Source organism: Ovis canadensis, chromosome 12, assembly GCF_042477335.2.
Source record: "Ovis canadensis isolate MfBH-ARS-UI-01 breed Bighorn chromosome 12, ARS-UI_OviCan_v2, whole genome shotgun sequence".
NCBI classification, from domain to species: Eukaryota; Metazoa; Chordata; class Mammalia; order Artiodactyla; family Bovidae; genus Ovis; species Ovis canadensis.
The window spans coordinates 26,577,486-26,595,994 of NC_091256.1; the positions used below are offsets into that span (position 1 = coordinate 26,577,486).

General features: G+C 36.6%; 1 non-coding gene across 1 annotated transcript; it reads left to right on the forward strand.

Moving 5' to 3' along the window:
• The first annotated feature begins 12,558 nt into the window (after positions 1-12,558).
• Positions 12,559-12,631, forward strand: TRNAS-GGA (transfer RNA serine (anticodon GGA)). Its single transcript has one exon. It is a non-coding gene; the product is annotated as a tRNA-Ser (tRNA).
• The last annotated feature ends 5,878 nt before the right edge of the window (positions 12,632-18,509 follow it).

Here is an 18,509-nt window from a genome sequence, read left to right on the forward strand (position 1 = left end):
CTGATTCACTTTGCTGTACAGCAGAAACAAACAGCAATTTAAAGCAACTATACGCCAACAAAAACTTCTAAAACATACAACGTCTTTATTATGTGCTAGATTAAATTTGAATGCAGCTACAAGTTTTAATCAGAAACAAAACAGATTGTTTCTGCCCATTGGAGTGCTACTTTCTGGTTGTTTTTTTATGGTACCACTTGTAAATCTCCACTTCTTTACCTCACTATGTCTAACTGCTATTACAGGAAACTATTGAGGGGTTGCTTTCTTCACATTTTTGTCTTTGAGTTTCTCTGTGTTTTTAATTTGTCACATGTCACTTTTTATAGATATCACTTTCTTGTTGAATTTTCCAAGCTTACTTCATCTCCTCAGATATAGGAAATATACTTTGGTTTCTTTTTAAAAGTGCTTTTAATCTTGCGTCTGCTGATTCCCTTTCACACTGCCACTTCATGTTGATACTTAGTCTCTCAGTCGTATCTGACTGTTTGAGACCCCACTGACTCTAGTCTTCCAGGTTCTGCTGTCCAAGGGAATTTCTAGGCGAGGCTACAGAAGTGAGTTGCCATTCCTTCCTCCAGGGGATGTTCCTGACCCAGGGATTGAACCCGTGTCTCCTGTGGTTTAATTCTGTTTCCTTTTTACTACTTTAGTATATCAACAGCCATTATTGTCCAGGTCCAAACTAGATTCTCAGAATTTGTGGGTCCTAATTGCCAAATTTTGCTTCATTAATCCTTCAAGACATTAATCCAACCTAGATAGCATATTGAAAAGCAGAGATATTACTTTGCCAACAAAGGTCCATTTAGTTAAGGCTATGGTTTTTCCAGTGTTCATGTATGGATGTGAGAGTTGGAAGGTGAAGAAAGCTGAGTGCTGAAGAACTGATGCTTTTGAACTGTGGCATTGAAGAAGACTCTTGAGAGTCCCTTAGAATGCAAGGAGATCCAACCAGTCCATTCTGAAGGAGATCAGCTCTGGGATTTCTTTGGAAGGAATGATGCTACAGCTGAAGCTCCAGTAGTTTGGCCACCTCCTGCAAAGAGTTGACTCCTTGGAAAAGACTTTGATGCTGGGAGGGATTGGGGGCAGAAGGAGAAGGGGATGACAGAGGATGAGATGGCTGGATGACATCACTGACTGGATAGACGCGAGTCTGAGTGAACTCCAAGATTTGATGATGGGCAGGGAGGCCTGGCCTGCTGCGATTCATGGGGTCTCAAAGAGTCGGACACAACTGAGCGACTGAACTGAACTGAACTGAATCCTTCAAGATCAGCAAAATTGTACCAACTAGCTGGTTGCTCCCATCCTGAATAACAAATGCTCCCGGGCATTTGCAGCCCTTGTCGCTAGATTTTATTTCTCTCCTAGATCATAGCCTGGCAATTTTGGACTGTCTTTTCAATTATATGTGAAATCAAGTTTGAATTATTCTAAAATATGTACTCTGCCATGATGAGAAATGTAAGAATGACCTTCATTCACCACACAAAATGCTACTTGAGACTTCTTTTCCTTTGTGAATTCTTTTGTCCTTGACCTCTGTTTTGAATTTGTTAAAGTGATGCTTGTTAAGTGGAACACAGGGTGCCCAATAGTGAGCTGCAGTTCAACAATAGACCACAAAAGACATGGAAATCAAGAAATTGATCATTTACATTCCCTGGATGATGTAGCCAGCATGTCTTGAGGGGCCACATGGGGACATCAAGGCAGAAAAAGACAGGACATAGAAAACATGCCTTTACTAGGTTTGGTGGGTGAAGTGCTTTGGGGTTCATGGGTTAAGGCAGAGCTCTTTAATTCAAACTAAAAGAATGGGGTCTGGGAGACAAGAGAAATTGTTGATCACAAGGGCTATTGAAGCAAACGTATCGGGAAATTACATTTTCTTGTGACTCTGTAGAATGCTATCTAAGACATTTGCTTATTTGAGGGGACCATGTCAGCTTAAAGTCACTCCAGGCTGCTTGCTCAGTCAATGAAAAGAATGCCAAGGCCATAATTCCATAGAGCAGACTAGCCAAACTCCTGACAACCTCATAAAAACATCTTTTAAAATGTGCTTGATTATGTCTGACAATATCATTTCATTCGAACAAGGAAAAAACATTTGTTGCTTTGTGTCACTCTTGAAACTTTTATCTGTTAGATAAAAGGAATTAAAAAGTATCTTATATCCACATTACAAAGTAGTGCTGAGTACCCATGTGGTAAAATAAAAATTGTAATATTTGTCTGTATGTATATCCCAGCATCTAATTTGAATGTATTATATACTGCACATAAAATACACATTCAAATTAGATGCTGAATGTATTATACACTGGGAGGAGCCTGGTAGGCTGCAGTCCATGGGGTCGCTAAGAGTCGGACACGACTGAGCAACTTCACTTTCACTTTTCACTTTCATGCATTGGAGAAGGAAATGGCAACCCACTCCAGTGTTCTTGCCTGGAGAATCCCAGGGACGGTGGAGCCTGATGGGCTGCCGTCTATGGGGTCGTACAGAGCTGGACATGACTGAAGCGACTTAGCAGCAGCATATTTATACACATGAAGCTTTGACTATTTTTTTTTCATCAAAGAAAAGAGTTATGTAAAAAAAAAGAAAGGAAGTGGGATCTAATATATATAAACTCCGATATCTTCAGGAATTGTTAAATGTAGTTCTGGCTATTTCAGACATCTTGGAAACAACTCAGACTGTGATGTTATTCTCTTATCATTACAAGCTTAGCGAGAAAGAGTTATTAGTCTAGATCGGGCAGGGTACTCTCACTCCACTAAAAAGACTTGAAAAAGTGATCTGGATGTAGAGACTGACACATTCATTCTTTACTGAATTGCTCATTATACATGTTTAGTCCCTACTTTACACCAAGCATAGAATTGATGATATAAATGTTACTTAATGAAGATAAAAAGATAATGAATATGATGGAAACTGTAATAACAAAGTTGTATCCTTGATATTAAGAAATCAAGAGATGCTTTAAAGCTTACTTCAAGGTATGAACTATGGTGACTGATTTATGGCTAATAATATGGGGTCACTTAATCTTCAGATAAAAGATGATGCAATAATGCAGAGACAAAAGACTTTTCAGGTAGTAACAGGGGCCAAAATAGCTTAAAGTTAACTCTTATGATCCATAATGTTTGCTTCTAGAAGCCCACAATGAGGTAGAAGAACCCAAAAGAACTGGACAAATACAATTCGAAAATTTCATGGATGTAGGAGGCTTAATGTTCTGAGTAAGCAGGTTGTGATTGTCCAGGACATCTGTTCATAGAATAGTCATTATTTGGTCAAAGACACACGCATTTTGGAGTCTAGAAGAATAGTATCATGTTTTATGAAGGGCTTACACAGTAAGTATTATGTCAGATATATCAACTATCTTGGATTCTTAAGTCAACAGCAAATAATACTTGCTATTTATTTTTTGAATTGAATAAGTTTAAAATAAACTATGAAGTCACATTTCCATAACACTGCTGATTTACAAAATGACTGAGATAACAAGATATAATATTACAACTCCAAATAAGATATACCTATCAGGGCAGTTCCAAATAAGATACACCTATGAGGGCAGCTGTTTCCCTGAAATATTAATATATGAGCTGGCAAAAGACTCAGTTACTATGGGAGGTTTTCCTAGGTTTATCCAGAAATAGAGACAGGAATGAAATTTTTGCTTCCAATACATTCCTGTGGTCCCAATGAAAGGAATCAGAATTAACTGACTCTTTGCCAATGATTAACTGGAGCTTGACATTTAAACAAGAGGCCACAGACACATGCCCAAGTACTAATATATAATTTATGTAACTGTTGTTATCATTGAACTAATTTGACATATTAAAACAGTTTCCTATAATCATTTAGGCTATTTCTATAAAAATCAAATTATAATTATCAGTTTTATGACATGCAAATTATATCATATCTGAAATTTTAAAAAAGCAGTCAAATTCATCATTAAGGTTTATCTTAAAGATGACAAAGCATTTAATTGGGAAATAATATTTCAAATATTGCTTGTATATGCATTTAATTTCTAATGAAATAAATGAATATACTAGTTTATATTATACATTCATTTGATTTATAAAAATTCAAGGCTGTCAGTCCCAAAGCATCAAACGCCAATGACTTTGGCAGTCCTGCTTTTGAATTCAGTGGTTTGGAAACAAGTTTAGGTAAAATATTCATGACTTCACAGCACCTTCTACATTTTTTTTTCAAAATGAGGAAAACAATAATGCATTTATAGTTACTAATTATTAAGGAATGTTCTCTGTATCATCTAATATTTATGTTCCTTGCAAATGCAAGCATGGTACACTGGTATATCAAATATTATCTTGCTTTAAAAAATCATGTATCTTTCATGCATCTTAACCATCTGATCAATGGTTGGAAAAGTTGATTGTGAAGCCAAATCACTGGGGTACTGTCAGAGTCTCATTTAATAGGCTGGGCTGGGCCCAGGGTCTTCAAATTTTTATCTAGCATCCTCAGAGATTAATGGATAAGTAGTATCTCAGTATGAAAGCAACTTTAAATTCTTGGTCATTGTTCAGCATGAAAAAACTCTTTAACTTTCATTGTGACCTACACAAGTGCTTTGTTTTTCCTGGGAGTTTTCTCTCTCCAACTTGGTTCAGAATTTATCACATTGTGCTCATTTTCCAAGGTTGTTTTTTACGAAAGAAGACAATGTTGGAAAAACAGTTTTATTTACCAAAAGAAGGTGATAAAGCCACAAATAGGTTATTTTTGTGGTTATGAACTTAGTTCTACAGTACATGTTTCAATCTCTTGGTAGTAACAGTACACCAATCAAGTACAGGTGGCAAAGGAAGTGTGAGGGCCATTGAACACGACTAATTTTGCTAATGCATCACAATTACAGAAACACCTGTGCTAAATAACCTTGTCCTGTTCCCATGATAATGAAGTATTCAATATCCCTCAAAATATCTCATTTCATGTTGATACAGATTTCCTGCCATCATTTTTATGTGACATTGTTTCCACAGCAACTATATATATATATATAAAATGGTTGTTCCTTCATTTTCTTTTTACGAAGCATTGTTCCTTGAAGCTATTATAGATAGTTTATATAGAGAGAATACCAGAGAAGGAAATGACAACCCACTCCAGTATACTTGCCTGGGAAATCCCATCGACAGAGGAGTCTGGTAGGCTACAGTCCATGAGGTCACAAAAGAGTCAGACATGACCTACCGGCTGAAACAACAGCATGTATAGAATACAGAGATATTCTATAGTTTTTTTTTTTTGCCTGCAGAGTGCAAAATGGTATAATTTGTCTTGAAAACCCAATCCAAGTATCACCATTCTGCTTATACAGGGATGAGTGAGTGCTCATTTTCTCCACTGTGTCTGACTCTTTGTGACCCCACAGATGGTAGCCCTACAGGCTCTTGTGTCCATGGAATTTTCCAGACAAGAATACTGAAGTGGGTTGCCAGTTCCTTCTCCCAGGGATCTTCCCAATGCAGGTATCAAACTTGTACCTCCTGCGTCTCCTGCATTGGCAAATGGATTCTTTACCACTGAGCCACCTGGGAAGCCCCTTACATAGGGGCATACACTGTTAAATTTCACATATGGACCATCAGTGACTAAAGATGACTTGAAATACAACTTCCTGTTTAATGTTCCAAAAATTACAGCTGCCTGATGATTAAATAACCATAGCTTGTAAATCAGAAGCTGGAAATTAGAGTTTCCTTTACCGTTTCATCAGAGCAGTAATGCATATTCATCCTTCTAGAATCTTTATCCATTTAGCAGTAAAAATGATACCAAAAAAAAAAAAAAACAAAACCCAAGCCTCTGATGCATTGTAACTTTTAATTTCAAACAAAAACAACTATGTGAAACATAAAAAATACTTAGCAACTGTTAAACTGGGCTACAAAGTTAGTATAGTATTACATATGGATAATATATTAATATTTACAGACATTTACACGCTGAGTAAGTGTAGTAAACATCCAGTTGATAGTACTTAAGAGCAATGTTAACAAGTCTATTTGAGAAGGTGAATGATAGTATGCAATATTAAATTCAAAATATGAAGTGCATGAAATTATCTGTATCCCTCGGCGTAGCAGATGTGAAGAGTTTGGGCAATATGAAGTAAGTGTACTGATTTTGGTGCCTGCCTCATAGAAGCTGCTAAAACATGTTAACCAACTACATGACAGAATGAATGAAAGTGTGCTGTAAGCAAACCCCTTTCAGAAATGAAGAAACTTGTTTTCTATATGAGTGCATCAAATCTTCATTTTGCTTTCCAAGTGTAAAGAGAGCTTTCAAAGTAAGATACATTTTTTTTTTTTGCTTAATTTCTGTATTTATCTTATGTTCTATACAGACATCTGCTTGGAAATTCAATATAATAGTCTGCATCCTTGTCATCAGGAAATTAGATATCAATAAATATTCCAGGATTTGAAATTAGAGTATAAAACAAGAAAAGGCTGAAAGACTGTATTACAATGTTAGTACAAGGTGAATTTATATTCTCAATTTATATATATATATATATATATGTTTAAGCACATATATAATAATATATGTTATTATCCATAAATTGAGATTTTATGGCAAAGTCAAGTATACATATTAGTACATGCAAATTTCTATGAATTTCTAAAAAACCAAAATAAGGAAGCAAATTTTAAATTTCATATATATTTTACATAAAAGGAAATGAAGCAAAACATTGCATTATCTATAAATTCTGGCTATAAACTTAAAATTGTACTGAAAAACAAAATGACAAATACAGCTTAAGCTTCTTTGTGCTTTCTACTAAGGAAAGCTAAATTTGTATGGGTTAGTTAAACTGAATTAATTTAGTTAATTGAATTAAAGAAAATTATCAATTTGTACACATATCAATTTACTGGATCTTTTTAAAGTAATATACACTCCCCTATACAAGGATTGCTTGCTTACAGTAATGATTTTTGCCAAAATCTTAAATCTTTAAAGTGTGTTTCAAAGACCTTTCCAAGATGCAGAGTTTGGGGTTATGCTGCCTGAAGTAAAGGATACAAAAGATGCCTAGAAACCACCAGAAGCTAGGGAGGAGACAATTAATTAGGCGGTTTCTCGACAAGAATCTCCAGAGGAAACCAATCGTGCTGTCACCTTGGCTTTGGACTCTGGCGTGTTGAACTGTGAGAGAACAGATGTCTACCGTCTTAAGCCACTCACTTTGTGGTCATTTGTTGTGGCTCGTCGGAGAAGGCAATGGCACCCACTCCAGTACTCTTGCCTGGCAAATCCCGTGGACAGAGGAGCCTGGTGGGCTGCAGTCCATGGGATCGCTGAGGGTCGGACACGACTGAGCGACTTCACTTTCACTTTTCACTTTCATGCATTGGAGAAGGCAATGGCAACCCACTCCAGTGTTCTTGCCTGGAGAATCCCAGGATGGTGGGCTGCCGTCTATGGGGTCGCACAGAGTTGGACACGACTGAAGTGACTTAGCAGTCGTGGCTCGTGCTCATATGCTCAGTCACCTAGTTGTGTCCGACTCTTGTGACCCCATGGACCGTAGCTTTCCAGGCTTCTCTGTCCATGGGATTTCCTAGCTAAGAATACTGAAGTTGGTTGCCATTTTCTTCTCCAGGAGATCTTCCTGACACAGGGATTAAACCTGAATTTCCTGCATTGGCAGGTGGGTTCTTTTAGTCCTGAGCCACCCTAGGGGAATTAATCTAGCATGCTAAGGGAAAAGAAGGAAACTAGTTATGAAATACAATTTCACCTTTAAGATAGCTAATGTTGACAGTAAATGCACATTTTTCCAAGATTCATAAGCAGAACATATATGGACAGTTTTGGAGATCTATGACATGACATTATGAGATCAACAAAATCCTCATATTGACCTGCCAAATGAGTTATTCTTTCTTTTATGATCCTTTAAAGTTAATAAGCAGAAGCCATGAGCCTATGAAAGTACATGTATGCATCTATTGCTAGTTAATATCTATGATACATTGACATATTTAGCTTAATTCATCTATATAAACAGGGTTTTGTCTTATACTCACTTGATTTTACTGCATTGCAAATTTTATATTCCTCATCTATCTAATTTAAATCGCTTCTCAAAAGTAAATCATTTTGGATTAGAAAACACTCAAAAAGACATCCAGCCGTGTTCTCAAAACAGACTATTCTGTTTAATAAAGATCTACTTCATTTGTCTTTTTCTATAGATTCTAAATAAAATCTGCAGCACTTGCAAAGCAAAACTTGTTCCAAAATTCCTATTTCATATGTCTAAAATATAACATAAGAATTTCTCTAATTTTTACCCTCATTTACTAACAATTTATTTTAAAAAAACAATACAATTTAAAACAAGGCAAAACAATTTTTTTACATGTCAGGCACAATGTTTAGAATTGGAAATTCAGTATTGAACAGAGCAAACGTATTTCATCTCCTCATTACACATTTTTTCCAATGAAAACTATTAAAATGCTTTCAAACAATATCAGATTGTGTTCATGTAATTATCTATTCATATTTATTTATTTATTAGAATGAAGAAAATCAGAAGGGAATGCACACATGAATACAATGATATTGTATTTACTGAATTGATATTTATGATGCATTGCAGCTGAATGCAATAATTTGAGCAAAACATAGTGCTTTTAATATTTCCTCATTTCCTCATCTATTGAAAACTTATTTTCAAAGACCATAGCCCGTTAGTTGAATATAAAATAAAATGATTTTCTACTCAGCTCAAGAATGGCCATCTTGTTGCTGCTCATTGACAATCTCAGCTTAGAGATGATTTCATAAATGTGATCAGGACACAGGGAAATACTCTATTAAATTCCTACCCACCCACATGTACACAGACACTCAGGCCCCTAGATAAACATAGGGAGAGGAAAAGAAGAAATGAGTATTCCTCTGCTGGGAGACTGCATTAAGACAGTCACAAAATCCTTGATTCTGACCTGCTCGACATCTTTGAGATGGTTATTAATAGGCAGTATCACAGACTCAGTAAACATGAATTTCAGCAAACTCTGGGAGATAGTGAAGGACAGAGGAACCTGGCATGCTGCAGTCCAAAGAGTTGGATGAGACTTACCAACTGAACAACAACAAAGACGTCTTTGACCACGGGACTTTACAAATAATCATGGCAAGAGGAATTATGCTCTTTTTTCAGAGTTCAAAGAAGAATTTTTATGACTGAAATTTCATTCCTGGAACACTCTTTGTCAAAAATGAAACAGATAAACACACCAAACAAAACCATGTCAAGTTAATTTTATTCCAAAGGGAAAATTCTCAAATCACGGTCTTATGCTTAAATTCTCAAACATTTAAGAAATGAGTCGCAGATAGATGCTTTTCCCTCAATAAATTTGGAAACATGTGATATGACATTCAGAATCCATGTCAAAACCCCTCTTTCTTCCTTAAAGTTCTGCTCTTTTAGGAGGAATTAGACACCGAAGCAAGAGTGTAGCTGGAGGTATATCTGCCTTCTGCCAGGTTGTCACCTGGGTCACCTCAACACACAGGAACCCCTGGTTGTCTATATCGTCTCATTGCTGCAGGTGAAGAAATGATTTTCTGAAGCTATTGTGGGTCTACAGTCTATCTGAAAGACATGATTATAGCAGTCAGCCTCATATAAAATCAATCAATCAAAAAATCAATTAATAAAGCTTATTCAAACTAGCCTTTCCCTTTCCTTTTTCAATTTGCAAGAGTCATAACAGAGATCATGCTTTCCCTATAGACACTGGCACAAGATATTCCTTTTCGCTTATTCAGTGCAAAAAATTTCAGTCTAACCTACTGTTGGCAAGATGTCAAAAAATAAGCAAATGTTGACTGAATTTTTTATTGACGCTGCTGATAAAAAATAGCATTATGGTATCAGCCAGTGTGCTATCTACCTGCCACTCTTTCTATTCTCTATCATTATTTTTTGAAAAGTCACCCTTCAAAATGTATCCTTACAATAATGGCACTCCTTGTATATTCTGTTAAGTATATTCATACAAACTAAACTCAAATTTTAGGGCTTTTCATATTGATCTTAGAAAATAAGTAAGGATCATTGCTCATTTATCTTTCTAAACACAATTCTAAACTGCCTGATTTTAAGACAGTTATCCTTTTTGAATATACACTTCATCAATTTCTATGAAAAGAGACCATTAAAATGTCATGCATATGGAATATTACTGCTCAGAGAAAGAATTCTAAAGGCAAAAGAGAAGAACTGAAGTATCAGGCATATTTACTTTAGTGAAACTACATAATCATAATATGCCGCTTAACAAGAATTCTGCTCAAATAATACCAGTTAGGGTTAATTAAGGTATAAAACCATGTAAGTGGTGTTTACCATCCCTATTGCACAATGTAAACACTTCAATTTAAAATGACTTTCACAAGTATAACATTTTCTTATAAAGACAGTATGCTTTTGTGAATGTAATTTTTATAAAACTACCTATAATTTTCTTCCCAAAAATGTTACAAAAGTTGAAACAATAATTTTTAAAGTTTTCTGAATTAAGTTTTGTACTACTATGGTGATGGACAGGGAGGCATGGTGTGCTGTGGTTCAAGGGGTCGCAAAGGGTCAGACACAACTGAGTGACTGAACTGAACTGAACTGAACACTTAATTAAGTTTTGTATTACTATACCACAGAAGAGGGTTTCCTTGGTGACTCAGCGGTAAAGAATCCACCTGCAATGCAGCAACTGCAAGAGACGCAGCAGATTCGACCCCTGGATCAGGAAGATCCCCTGGAGGAGGGCATGGCAGTATTCCTGCCTGGAGAATACTATGGACAGAGTAGCCTGATGGGCTATAGCCCATAGGGTCACAAAGAGTTGAACGCAACTGAAGTGACTTAGCATGCACATACACACACATCACATAGGATAAATTAAATTTTGCATAAGAAGTCCAGATATTCCTTTTAATGGCTTCAAAGAGCAATGGGAAGCCTCTTTAAGTTGCTAGTTTACAGAAAACACTGTTAATAGCTTCTAAAAAACTTCCCGCCTCACAGCGCTTTTCCCCCTACAAGGTTGGGTAAGGATAAATAGGCTATCTCTACAGAGTACATTTTTAAAGCTTTATTAAAGAAAAAAACAACTATAATAAGAATAATGCTGTTGTAAGATTTTTCATATTACATTGTCTAAATCACCTTCCTTAATCACCAATATCCTTATATGGATATTCTATTAATTTTTAATTTTATTAATTAATTAATATTTAAACATTTAAATACATTTTAAACATTAAAAATTATTTTAAATGATTAATTCTATTAATTAATTCTATTAATTTTGCCTTACTTTGAAAGGTAACAGATTTCTAGTATGGCATGAACTTAATCTAATAGACACATGAACTGAACATAAGTTACTGAAGTTATTTTATACTATAAACTCAATCAATTACAACTACAAATAGGAGTAACTAGATTATTCATTTGTTTTGGTCAATGACTTTATGCATAGCCATGTGTCCCAATGATACAAGGATTGAACCAAAAGAAAGCTAGCTATATTTTCAGTTTTGCTGATAGACGCTTGGGACATGGAGGTGTCAAGGATCTAGAAAAAGAGGAAACAATCAGGTCTTTGAGAGAATCTCTATTTTAAATATTTAGTATTTTGGATCAAAAATATGCAGTTATATAAGCCAGAAGAGTTATCACATGGAGTTTTTCTGAAAGCAATGTATCTGAAATAAATAATGCATAATGCTGTTCCAGGCTTGGACACGGAGAAACTTGAGATTTTCTATAATAGTTACCAAAACAAAACTTGACAGTGCCATTTCTAGCAGAGTTCTTTGGACACCATCCTTTAAATGGAGACATATCCTTTCTGTGTAGATGGATGCATGAATTTTTCAGTACTCTCCACATTAAAGTTGCATTGATGTCAAATCAATTGGTGAATAAGACATAGCTTTTATTTATATTTTGTTTACCTAATAATAAATCAAGCTCTTTCCTACATGTGGTTGATGCAATGCAACACTGTAAGTTAAATGAATATCAATGATAGAAATTTAATGTTTTAAAGAGCCCGTAACTTGTCATGATAGCATTAATTCTAACCATCTAATAGTAATACAAAATAATATAGTACAACATAGCACATAACATATAACAACGTAATTTTATTCAGTCACTAAGTCGTATCCTACACTTTGTGACCCTATGGACTGCAGCATGCCAGGCTCCTCTGTCCTTTACTATCTCGTAGAGTTTGCTCAAATTCAGGTTCGTTGAAGCAGAGATGCCATCTAACCATCTCATCTCCAGTCACCCCCTTCTTCTTTTGCTTTCAATCTTTTCCAGCATCAATGTCTTTTCCAATGAGTCAGCTCTTGGTATCAGGTGACCAAAGTATTGGAGCTTCAGCTTAAGCAACTGTTCTTCCTATGAATATTTGAGGTGGATTTGGGATTCCCTGGTGGCTGAGAGGCTAAAGCATCTGCCTGGAATGCAGGAGACCCGGGTTCGATCCCTGAGTCAGGAAGATCCCCTGGAGAAGGAAATGGCAACCCATTCCAGTACTCTTGCCTGGAGAATCCCATGGAGGGAGGAGCCTGGTAGGCTACAGTCCATGAGGTTGCAAAGAATCGGACACGACTGAGCGACTTCACTTTCTTTCACTTTCCGTTAGGATTGATTGGTTTGATCTCCATGTAGTCCAAGGGACTCTGAAGTCTTCACCAGCACCACAATTCAAAGGCATCAATTCGGCACTCAGTCTTCATTATGAGTTAGCCTCACAGCCACACTCAACAACCTCAGATAAGCAGATGATACACTCTAGTGGCAGAGAGTGAAGAGAAACTAAAGAGTCTCTTGATGAGAGTTAAAGAGGAGAGAGAAAAAGCTGGTTTAGAATTCAACATTCAAAAAAACTATGATCATGGAATCTGGTTCCATCACTTCATGGCAAATAGACGAAGAAAAAGTGGAAAGTGTGACAGATTTTATTTCTTGGGCTCCATAATCACTGTGGATGGTGACTACAACCATGAAATTAAAAGGCGCTTGCCCCTCTGACCTGGAGAAGGGGACAGCAACCCACTCCAGGATTTTTGCCTAGAAAATTCTGTGGACAGATGACCCTAGAAGGCTATAGTCCATGGAGTTGCAGAGCTGGATATGACTGAGCGATTAACACTTTAACACTGCTCCTCCAAGGAAAGCTATGACAAATCTATACAGCATATTAAACCTAGAGACATCACTTTGCCGACAAAGGTCTGTATAGTCAAACAGCTCAATGCAAATGACATAATATAATGTTAACGTAAAGTAACATAGGACAGGGCATCCCTAGTAACTCAGATGGTAAAGAAGCCACCAGGAATGCAGAAGACCCAGGTTCGATCTCTAGGTCAGGAAGATCCCCTGGAGAGGGGAATGGCAATCCACTGCAGTATTCTTGCCTAGAGAATTCCACAGACAGAGGACCCTGTCAGACTAGAGTCCGTGGGGTCACAAAGAGTCGGACATGACTGAGCGACTTTCACAATGTATGACAATATATGTAAAAATGCTATAGGGTAGCATTTTTCATTCAAGTTAATACTCCAAATTAAGTAATCTCCAGTTGTGCTACAGATAGGAAAATAAACAGTTTCAAGTGTTTTTTCGTAAATAATGTGGTTTTCTTATTAAAATAGGAAACATGTTAGGTAGTTTCCCTGTTGGGGAAAACTATACATTTCATATAGGACACTGATTGATCTGAGTTATCTTATCTTAACTGGGGTTTCCCTAGTGGCTCAAGAAGGTAAAGAATCTGCCTGCAATGCAGGAGACCCAGTGTCAGTCCCTGGGTTGGGAAGATCCCCTGGAAAAGGGAATGGCAACCCACTCTAGTATTCTTGCCTGGAGAATCCCACAGACAGAGGAGCCTGGTGGGTTACAGATCATGGAGTCACAAAGAGTCGGAAGGAACTGAGTGACTAACACTTTCCACTTGTCTTAATTATGTGAAATGGACAGGCTAAAGGAGTGAGTTAGAGTTCTTAGTATATCACATCCTTCTGTGGTGACAGCATAACATAAAATGTGGTCGGAATGCAGAATGGCTAAGGGTATCATTACTTGATAATGCTTTTTTTCTTTCAGGGCCTTTATAAGTTTTGAATTCAAACTCACTGATTAAATAGCTTTATTTATTTATTTATTTATTTTTTTCAGGCAAGGCTTTATTGGGTTCCTGTGCTAGCTGTAGGAGGCAGTGAAAACAAGTAACAGGTTTCCTGGTTTGCTCCCTGAGGTGGGGCAAGCTCATTTCTAATATGAGGTGAGGGTACGGTGTGTACAGAGGTTGGACTGGAGGGAGGGGGTGGTGATTTGCCCACCCTTTTGTGGTGCTGCATGCAGCTAGTTCTCTACATGTTTTGGTAAAAACTGTAGCTATTTTTATTAGAAAGAGGCTAGAATAGAAAGAATGACGTATTGCCATTTGTAGAAATATTGCCATTTGCAGATATATAGATGGATCTAGATGCTATCACATCAAGTGAAGTAGGTCAGAGAAAGACAGATATCACATGACATCACTTATTTGCGGCGTATAAAAAATGACAGAATTTAACTTATTTACAAAACAGAAATAGATTTGCAGAAATATAAAACAGACTTATGGTGACCAAAGGAGACAGCAGAGTGAGGGCAGGGAGGTAAATTAGGAGTTTGGGATTAACATATGCCACCCTACTATATATAAAATAGGTAAACAACAGGAACCTAGTGTATTGTACAGGGAACTATATTAAATATCTTGCAATAATCTATAATGGAAACTAATCTATTTTAGACACATAACTATATATGCTGCTGCTAAGTCACGTCAGTTGTGTCCGAGTCTGTGCAACCACATAGACGGCAGCCCACCAGGCTCCTCCACCCCTGGGGTTCTCCAGGCAAGAACACTGGAGTGGGTTGCCATTCCCTTCTCCAATGCATGGAAGTGCAAAGTGAAAGTGAAGTCACTCAGTCACGGCCGAGTCTGAGACCCCATGGACTGTATGTAGCTTACCAGGTTCCTCCTTCCATGGGATTTTCCAGGCAAGAGTACTGGAGTGGGCTGCCATTGCCTTCTCCAATAACTATATATATGTGTGTGTGTGTGTATGTATACACACACACACACACACACACATATATATATGGGTTTCCCAGGGGCTCAGTGGTAAAGAATCTTCTTGCCAATGCAGGAAAGACAGGAGATGGACGTTTGATCCCTGGGCTGGGAAGATCTCCTGGAGAAGAAAATGACAGCCCACTCTTATATTCTTGCATGGAAAATCCCATGGACAGAGAAGCCTGACAGACTACAGTCCATGGGGTTGCAGAGTTGAAAGAAATGGGCAATGGAGCCCACATATAGCTGAATCACTTTGCTATACTCTTAATACTACCACAACACTACCACAACAAATTATATCTCAATTTTTAAAAAGCTTAAAAAAATAAAAAGGCTAGAATAAAGATTTTCTTGTTAATAGTAAATGCCCATATAGTGATTTTGCTATTTTTGATAACTATAATCAGTTCTTATTTTGCATAAATGCATGGTTACATTCAGTGGATGAAAACTTTTCCTTAAAAAAAAAGTTGTTCTGGTGCCTTAGTTTTACATTTTCTAGTTAAAATGTTATGGCTAAAGGGTAGGATGCCAGATAAAAGAAATCGCAATATTCATCATTTTAACATATTATAACTGTTAACAATAGGCAATGAAATAATAAAACCTTAATTTAGAGTGAACAACTAGTTGAAAAATAGTAATCATGAGAGATTTTTAAATTGATTAATTATATGTGTTATTTTACATGCATTATTTCTGATGTCATCATTCAAATATATTGTAACATCACAAGAGTATTATGGTATGAGATTTTATTTTGTATTTATCTTCATTTTACCATGGAATAAAATGATATATAAAATTAATTATAAACTGATGGTTTCCAAATATGTATCTCTATCTCTGACATCTTCTGAAGGCATCTTGCAGTCTAACTGGTTGGTAAATATCTCCACTTAGACATTAAATTAGGGGTATTTAACAATACATATAAAAATCAAACATTCTGATCTCTACCTATTCATATCTTTCCCAGTCTTCCCTAAACTCCATAAATGAAGTCCATCATTCCAATATCTCAGACCTAAGGTATCGAAATAAGGCATCATCATTATATATACATTTATTATATAAAAATATTTTTGTTATATTATATATAAATATTTGTTGTTGTTTAGTCACTAAGTTGTGTCTGACTCTTTTGTAACCCCATGGACTATAGTCTGCCAGGCTTCTCTGTCCATGGAATTTCCCAGGCAAGAATAATGGAGCAGGTTGCCATTTCCTTCTCCAGGAGATCTTCCTGACCCAGGGACCAAACCCAAGTCCCCTGCATTGCAGGCGATTCTTTACCTCTGAGCCACCTGACTATATCTCATCACCACCAAAGGTTAGTTTTACTACCTAGCATCGTTATCTCCTTTCTGAACTGTTAGCATCTATCTTGCTTCTATCCTTATCGTGATCAGTCTGTTTTCAAAATGGCAGCCTAGTGAATGTTTTTAAATGCTAGAAGATTACTGCAATCTACTATTGAGTGCATAGTAGATACACGATTAATGTCTAAAATAAATAAATTTTAAAATGAGTAAATCATAAGAATCTGTACCATGTTAGATTTAATAGGTAGTGATGGCATGTATGAAGGACATGGCTTAGAGTTTACAACTCTATGAGTTTTACAAGCCAAATATACCACATTAAAAGTAAAATGTTATCAAGAATTGGGAGATTAGAATTGACACATATACACTATGCTCTGCTAGGTGCTCTCTGACAACCTAGAGGGGTGGGATGGAGAGTGGAAGGGAGGTCCAGAAGGAGGGATTATATGCATACCTGTGGTTGATTCATGAATGATGATTCATGCCTTGGCTGCCTCTCTGACTCTCTAACCCTCCAGCTCAAGAACATAAACATACACATTCTTAGACATAGAACCCCACCTTGCACTCTCCAAACCTTGCTCCCACCTTCTGGAAAGTCTGTCTCCCTTAACTCCAAAAGTTCTAAGCCTATCTGACATTCACAATCCAGCTCCATGCCACCCAACTCCTCATGAAGACAGGAGTCTACAGCAGGGCAGGTCTGACAGCACATGTCATTCTAAATGGACTGCCTCCTCCACCACTCAACACTTCTTTATGTTGTAATTACCTAGAATATATCTTTTCTCCTCTATTAATTTTTTTTTAATTTTTATTTATTTGGCTGCAGCAGGTCTTAGTTGCAGCATGCAGGATCTTGTGTTGAGGTGTGCAGGCTTAGTTGTTGTGGGCAGGTGGGATCTTAGTTCCTAGACCAGGGACTGAGTCCCAGATTCTTAACCAATGGACAACCAGGGAGGTCCCCATGCAAGCCTTTAATTTATCTTTGTTTCAGTTGGAGCACTTTATTCTCATTTGTGTTTTCTATTTTGAAAATAATTCTCCCAATGCCCCCTCTTTGACCCACAACAAAGGAAAAACAGTAAAACCAGCATTCTGCAGAATCAGAATCATGTTATCTTCAGCATTCAGCAGAAAATAACATAACATTATAAAGCAATTATACTCATATTTAAGGAAGAAACAAAAGAAACAAGGGAAAACTGGATTATTCATTTTGGGCCTTGGGTTCGTCTTTGTTTAAATAGTCTTAACAATAACTTTTTAGTAGGAATGCCAAAGTTAAACAAGTTAATATGCAGGGATTTGCATAGTGTACTATATAGTCTGTTAGCAGTTGTAAGTAATACATATATATGCACATCTTTTCATTTTCCTTTGGTTATTTTTTGTACTCTAGGTACATTGTAAAGTCATTAGAGATTGGATAATAAAATGCTTGATAACGATTCTCTCAGGTTCTAGTTACCGCATGATATTTATTTAATAGTGTCATTCTCAATGTATCTTGGCACTGAAAAGAAGTAATAAATTTTGAACTTGGAAGCTAATCAGGAAGTGAGTCTTGCTGTTAAAGCTAGAGGCAGAGATAAAGCATCTGGAACAGAGAATGCAAACAGGTAGGTAGGTTGGAACTTTAAGGTTAGAGCAACAGAATGGAGAAATTCTCATTATCTTGTAAACAGGCAGTCAATGCTTCTCCAAAGTTACTGGAATGAAGCAAAGCCTTTGTAGAGTCTATGGAAAAAGATTTATTTCTTAATGTGAACTTTGAGCAATTTTATCAGCAAAGACTAATGATTTCTTGAAATTAACCTGGACTCTAAATTAAGAGGTAGATATTCCAGAAAGACATTTTGAGACTTCTAGAGGATGATCAGAGAGTCCTAGAACAAGAATTCAAGCCAGAAA